This window comes from Aegilops tauschii, chromosome 3 (genome assembly GCF_002575655.3).
Source record: "Aegilops tauschii subsp. strangulata cultivar AL8/78 chromosome 3, Aet v6.0, whole genome shotgun sequence".
In the NCBI taxonomy this organism is placed as follows: Eukaryota; Viridiplantae; Streptophyta; class Magnoliopsida; order Poales; family Poaceae; genus Aegilops; species Aegilops tauschii.
Genome location: NC_053037.3, coordinates 623,130,633 through 623,138,044, shown reverse-complemented (window position 1 = coordinate 623,138,044; position 7,412 = coordinate 623,130,633).

The following is a 7,412-nucleotide window of genomic DNA, read 5'->3' as shown; positions in this document are numbered from 1 at the left end:
CCGCCGGGCTTGGCGTCATCACACAGGCAGAGCACGCCGTTGCAGACGCCGACCACCTCCATATGCTTGTAGACATCCATGTGGCCGGTCCAGAGATCTCGAGGTCGCGGTATGCTTGTCTTGGGGTCTAGGTCGTCGAGGACGTACACGGACTCCGTGGTGGCGACGAGCGGCACGGCGTCGCGGCACTGATAGGAAATTGCATACTAGTAGCAACTTTCTGCAGCTACGTTTAACTGAACTAGAGGATACCCCGCACGTTGATGTGGGAATTGGTTGATGAAAGTTTGAATTGATAACATGAGAGCCAAAATTAAAAATACATATGACTTATTATATTTGATTATGTATAGTTTTAACAATATTTATTGTATAAAAGTAGAATACTTAAATGAAAAACATTTTCTCATGCATGGGTGAATGTTATGGTGGTCTTTTCTCATGCATGATTGCATGTTCAGGTGGATCTTATCCCATTTATAATTGTATGGTGCTTGAACAGGCCGTGGCACGGGATCGACGACAGCGCGAGCGTGTCTCTGGTGGCCGCGTTGACAAGAGTGATCGTGCTGCTGGGCTTAGCATCGTCGCACAGGCAGACCACGCCGTTGCAGACACCCACCACCTTCATGTCCTTGTAGGCATTCGTGTGGCCGGCCCAGAGATCTCGAGGTCGAGGTATGCTGGTCTCGGGGTCGTGGTCGTCAACGTCGAGGACGTATGCGGACTCCATGCTGACAACAAGCGGCACGGCGTTGCGACACTGCCGTGCCAGGACCGGCAGACGAGGCGCAGCCGGCACGAGGTCCATGGGAGCCGCAACAGGATATCCACAACAAGCTCCGTGGGGATGTCCTCCATCGCCATCGCAACCGCGGCGGCTCTCAGTTCACGTCTCCGATGTTATATTAGGCCTGTTTCTTCGGATCCGTTCCATCTTCCTTGATCTTTGATACTTTCATGGTTGGAGCGGAATCTTATAACCGGCAAGTTTGTAACGGAAACAAAATCAGTCTCGTCTGCTGATTACTGCGGTTAAGAGCATCTTCAACATACGCGCGCTAAAAAAGTTTTGCAGCGTTGAAATAGTGTTTTTGCGCGCGGGAGGTTTACCAGACGCACAAATACACAACGCCCAACCCGGCGGCCCCACATGCAGCAGCCCGCGCGCCCTAAATTTGCAGCCCCGCAGCCCACGTGCGCTAAATATACAGCTTCGTTTTTGTGCGTGCTCTATTTTACAGGTTCTGTTGGAGTGCTGTTTTTCACGCGCGCGCTTTATTTGGCGCGTCTGTTGGAGATGCTCTAACCAGCAAATGAGAAAATGTACCATCTTGCCGGAAGCTTTCCGCTACATGCCACAGTACTGGGCCGGTCTTTATTTTTTATTTCTTTCTTTCTTCATTTTCTACCATGCTTGCTTTTCATCGGTTTAATTTATTTCTTTCTTGGTTTTTTCTGTTTTCATTATGTTGCACTGTTTTCTTTGGTTTTTAATTTTCTTTGTTTTTCCTTTTAGTTTTTAATGGGCTTCTTTGTTCCTTTTTCTCAATTTTCGTCGGTCTTCTTTTTTGTTCAACACATGTTAACTATTTTCAGTACGCATTCAACATTTTACTTATACATCGAGACATCTTTTATTTACACGTCTAACACTTTTAAAATACATGATCTTTTTGGACGCTTATATTTTTATGTCTACCTTTTTCATGCACATTGTACATTTTTTATATATGTCTATTGCATTTTTCTAACGCATGGTCAACTTTTTTTCTATATGAATTTAACGTTTTTCAAATTTTTGATATGATTGGTGGACAACATGCGCGACTTGAGGTAATTGTTCTCGGCTGGATCAAGTCTAAACTTGATATGATTGGAGATGTGGTCCTGATGGAAATTGAGGAGGCATTGGTTGAGAGGGAGGGAAGCAGGCGGCGCAACTATGGTGGAGAGGGCAGATGTGGTAGCGGGGTTGGTGTTGGAGAGGGGAGGAGAGGTCCCAGGAGGGGAGGACTGGGGAGTGGAGGCGGCGGCGGTAGCCGAGGATGCACTAGTAGAAATAGGGCTTTCGTTCGGGCCTGGCCAGCCCATTAGTCCCGGTTCCACACGAACCGGGACCCATGGGGTGCATTAGTCCCGGTTCGTGAGCCCAAGGGGCCGGCCGGGCCACGTGGGCCACTGGTCCCGGTTTGTCTGGACCTTTTGGTCCCGGTTCAAGGCACGAACCCGGACCAATGCGCCTCGCCCCTGGCCCATGACCATTAGTCCCGATTTGTGCCACAAACCGGGACTAAAGGGTTGGTCCTCGTTGCGGCCAGAGTTTAGTCCCACCTCGCCAACCGAAGGGCGCTCACACCGGTTTATAAGCCCGCCCCTCTCTGCCTTGTTGAGCTCCTCTCAAAATGAAAATAGATGCCCTTATACAGGGAATTTGACCTAAATTCAGAGTGAGTTTATCTGAAATTCATAGAAATTTATTATGAATTTAGGTTGAATTTTCTCTATAAGCGCATCTATGCTCATTTTTTTTATGTTGGGGTTGGCGATCTTTACAGAATTTTTGTGTGTTGAATATGCACCATTCAAAATCAGTCTCTGCTTTGAATGGTGCATTTTGAACACACAAAAAGTCAGGAGTTCAAATAAGTTTTAAAAAATGAAATCCCTTTGTAACAGACGAGTTTCCGTATGAAATCCTGATACTTTGAAAGAGATTGTCCGTTTTGTACACGAAGTGCATCCAGTTTTTGCCGTAACCCTCTCAACTTTCTTGCACATGCTATGTGGATGAAATGATGATACCATGCCAACCTTCAACCTTTTCAGAGTTCATTTGAAATGCTTTTCAATTTTAGGGTCTTATAGCTTAAAATAATTAGTAAATGCATGAAAAATAACAAATGAAGTCAGAAAGGATTGAAAAATGATGATGTGGCTTTGAATGATGCATTTTGAACACACAAAAAGTCAGGAGTTCAAATAAGTTTTAAAAAATGAAATCCCTTTGTAACAGACGAGTTTCCGTATGAAATCCTGATACTTTAAAGAGATTGTCCGTTTTGTACACGAAGTGCATCCAGTTTTTGCCGTAACCCTCTCAACTTTCTTGAACATGCTATGTGGATGAAATGATGATACCATGCCAACTTTCAACCTTTTCAGAGTTCATTTGAAATGCTTTTCAATTTTAGGGTCTTATAGCTCAAAATAATTAGTAAATGCATGAAAAATAACAAATGAAGTCAGAAAGGATTGAAAAATGATGATGTGGCTTCGAATGGTGCATTTTGAACACACAAAAAGTCAGGAGTTCAAATAAATTTTAAAAAATGAAATCCCTTTGTAACAGACGAGTTTCCGTATGAAATCCGGATACTTTGAAAGAGATTGTCCGTTTTGTACACGAAGTGCATCCAGTTTTTGCCGTAACCCTCTCAACTATCTTGAACATGCTATGTGGATGAAATGATGATACCATGCAAACTTTCAACCTTTTCAGAGTTCATTTGAAATGCTTTTATAAACTCTAATAGCAAAAGGAATCAACTAAAAAGATTTTATAAACCTCTAGTATTTTCGTAAAGAATTAAAATTTAAACTATTCAAATTTGGAAACTAATGGAGTAACAGAAAGTTTATAATTATTCTGAGCTAAAAGCAAAAAGAATAAAAAAATAAAGCAAAAATCAAAAGAAAATAATTAATTCAAAAAACAATTATTGGAAAAAATAAAAAAAATGCCGCCTAATGGGCCACACAGCCTGCATACGACTAGAAACCCATCTGCACATGGGCCAGGATGCAGGCCCGCAGGCCCAATAGGCCCAACATGGCAGTGACAAGGGTAGGCATGTAATGCCTGCATATTAGAGAGGAGCTCAGCACCTGAGCTGCAACGCAGCTTATAAACAGGTGCTGAGCTCTCTGAGCTAGCGAGGTGGGACTAAACTTCCCACCTCACCGCGCCAGCACATTAGTCCCGGTTGGTGGCTCCAACCGGAACCAATGCTCCCCTTTGGTCCCGGTTGGTGCCATGCCCACCCTTTAGTCCCGGTTGGTGCCACCAACCGGGACCAAAGCCCTCTGCTTCCCGCCCTTTGGGCTGCTGAAAAGAGGCCTTTGGTCCCGGTTGGTGCCACCAACCGGGACTAAAGGTGGCATTGGTCCCGGTTTGTGTGTCGAACCGGGACCAACGCCTTTGCTATATAAGCCAGCACTTAGGAAATTTTTAGATTTCCATCGCCAGTTTCCCCCCGCCCGACGACGCCGCGAGCTCGATCTACGCCGCCAGGTTGCCCCGCCGCCGTCGCCGTCGTCCTCCGCCCCCCCGCCGCCGTCGCCGCCGCCCTTCGCCGCGCGCCCCCGAGCCGTGTCGCCCATACGTCACCGTCGCCGTCGCCCTCCGCCACCCACGCCGTCGCCCTCCGCCACCCGATGTGAGCCGTCGCCACGCCACGGCTCTGTTTATTTTTTTTCATATAATTTGTATTTTTTTTGTTCATTGCATTTTTTTCATATATATAATGTATATATATATGTATGTGGTAGCTATATGATGAATGGATGTGGCTATGTATGTATGAATATAATGTTCATAGAATTTTTTTGTTTATATACGTTTTTTTCATATATGTATTAATTTTTTATTGAGGTTAATTATTAGTAGATATCGATTTTAGGTTAGTGCTTAGTAGTTGAACTAGTTGATTTAATAAAACTATTTTATTAAATTTTACTATATATAGAAGTAGTTTATTTTTAGTAAGAACTACTTTATTTTATATATTTATAGTAAGTGCTTAGTAGTTGAACTAGTTGATTAATTAATAAAACTATTTTATTAAATTTTACTATATATAGAAGTAGTTTATTTTTAGTAAGAACTACTTTATTTTATTTATGTATAGTAAGTGCTTAGTAGTTGAACTAGTTGATTAATTAATAAAACTACTTTATTTTATTTATAGTAAGTGCTTAATTAGTAGTTGAACTAGTTGATTTAACAAAACTAGTTTATTTTACTATAGAAGTAGTTTATTTTTAGCAAGGAAATTAATAGAACTAGTTTGTTTTTTAGTTAAAGCAATTATTCCCGCATCAACATCGACGATGCCTATCCCGCATCCTCGTCGTCGACTCGGCGGAGGAGGCCGGCTTGGTCAGAGGGGCCATGTCCGGGACTGGGCTCCGCCGGGCTGGTTTTGGGAGGTGCTACCTTTCGGTGGGCGTAGGTTGGTGAGGAGCCACCCGTCGTTGACCCGATCCTTGTTTGGTGGCGGTCGCGTGGGCCAGTGACGGTGCCGAGGCTTCCGGACACCGCGGAGGTGGTACGTCACCGTGTCAGCGAGGAGGACTAGCACGTCCGTCGCTACATGGTTGCGTTGGAGGGCAGGTTCGACAATACCTGGCAGGTTCTTCAGGGATCTCACTGGAGCTATGATCCTGTGGTGGTTCCTTCCCTTTGGGTGTCCACCGCCCGCGCCGATACCCGTCGGGCGCTACTGTTCTAGCTGTACTAGCGATGCTATATGTATGATAGTTTTCGAGGTGTATTAGTGATAATATTCGACGATGTACAAACGCATGGAGATGATGTAGTTTTGCTTATAATTGAATGCATCCTAATTTGAATACTACTTTATTTTATGATTTGATTTTGCTTATTGAATGCTCAAAGTGGAAAACTACTCCTACTTTGAATGCTAAAATTGGAGAGCACTATGATTAGTTGATAGCTTATAGGGTTTTTGTTTTCGCAGAAATCTAGGAGCCCCCGGCCCCTCCATCATCCCCGCCGTCGTCCCCGTCACCGCCCCCTCCGACATCGAGGTGAGACCAGCCAAATCCTCTTTTAGAAAGATAATTAAACGATATTTCGGGTTGACTGTAAGTCTGTCGAGTCTCCACCATATATGAGAGGACGAAGAATCCTGACTGTTGTCGTGGGGGTAGCTTCTCCTTCGTTCCCGTATGCTAGACAATTTGGTGTAATGCACTCGAGAACGAAAGGAGGAGCTACCATCACCGACGGTCGCAAAATGTCAGAGAAGAATCAGTGAGGAAGAGTTCCACCATATATATATATGAGAGGACGAAGAATCCCGACTGTTGTCGTGGGGGTCGCTTCTCCTTTGTTCCCGTGTGCTAGACATTTTGGTGTAATGCACTCGGGGACAAATGGAGGAGCGACCATCACCAACGGTCGAATGTATACACCACGTGAGCTGAAAGTTTTCAAGAAAAGACTCGACAAACCGATAGTCAACCCGTGATGAATAATAATGATCTAACTTAGGTTTTTTAGTACATATATTTAATTGTAGACGTTTAATATTTGAATTATGAACATAGGAAATGTCGTACTCGGACGATGAAAGTCTCCCGGGGGAGTGCGACTGGTGCCACGACGACTGAGGTCAGTGCGACAGGCCTCACCTAGACGAAGATCGGCGCTTCAGTATTAAGCTGGAGGAGACCTTCGATGTTGAAATGGTACGCAACGACGACAAGTGTTATTTTTTCGTAATTAAGCACGACTTCAACTATTTCAACGTGTACTTTTCATCTTTTACAATTCGGCTAGCTTATCCCATGCCATGCAAGACGCTACGTCTTGGAGAGGATGGGTTTTGAAGACCATGAAAGTATGGAAACAAAGAAAATTCACCTAAGGACCCATCATGATATAGATTTTGAAGTAAATCTGTATAATTCTGAGAGCGTAACCCATTTTGGTTGCAAAAATTGGGAAGCATTTTGCAAGATGTATGGTTTTGATGAGGGTATGCTTGTCACCATGGATCTTGGTGATCCTGACATCGAGCAAGACAATATGGACATTTGGGTCCTTGTTGATACGCCTCCAATTCTACCGCTATGTGAGTTTCTCAAACATAGTTATTAGCTAATTTATATTGTTCATTTCAAAATAGTTGACAGCTTATTTTCATTGACAGCTTATTTTGATTGTTCAAACAATGTGCGGAACATGGTAGACAGAACCTACTACACCGATGGCTCTGAGTTAACTTATAAGGAGAAAACTCATTTGGTCGGATTTTGTACTGATCTTGAGAATTACAATATCTATTGTAAAACTCATCCATATTATGGTCAATACGTGCTACTAGTGCACGTGTTGAACTATGGTAACTACTATGGAGATACCCTGGTAAGATTTTTTACTATTACGACATCCGTGCATATTTTGCATAATTCTAAAACTAGTACATCATTGCTAACTATGAAGTTATTACTATGTTTTTCAACAGATAATCCCAGAGGATTGTGTGCCTCATTTGATGTATCAGAATGGTAGGCTTCATGTTTTGAACATACAACCAGGGCATCCTACGAATCTCAACTGTCCATACCGGATTTCTAAAAGAAGTGGAGACATGCAAATCAAA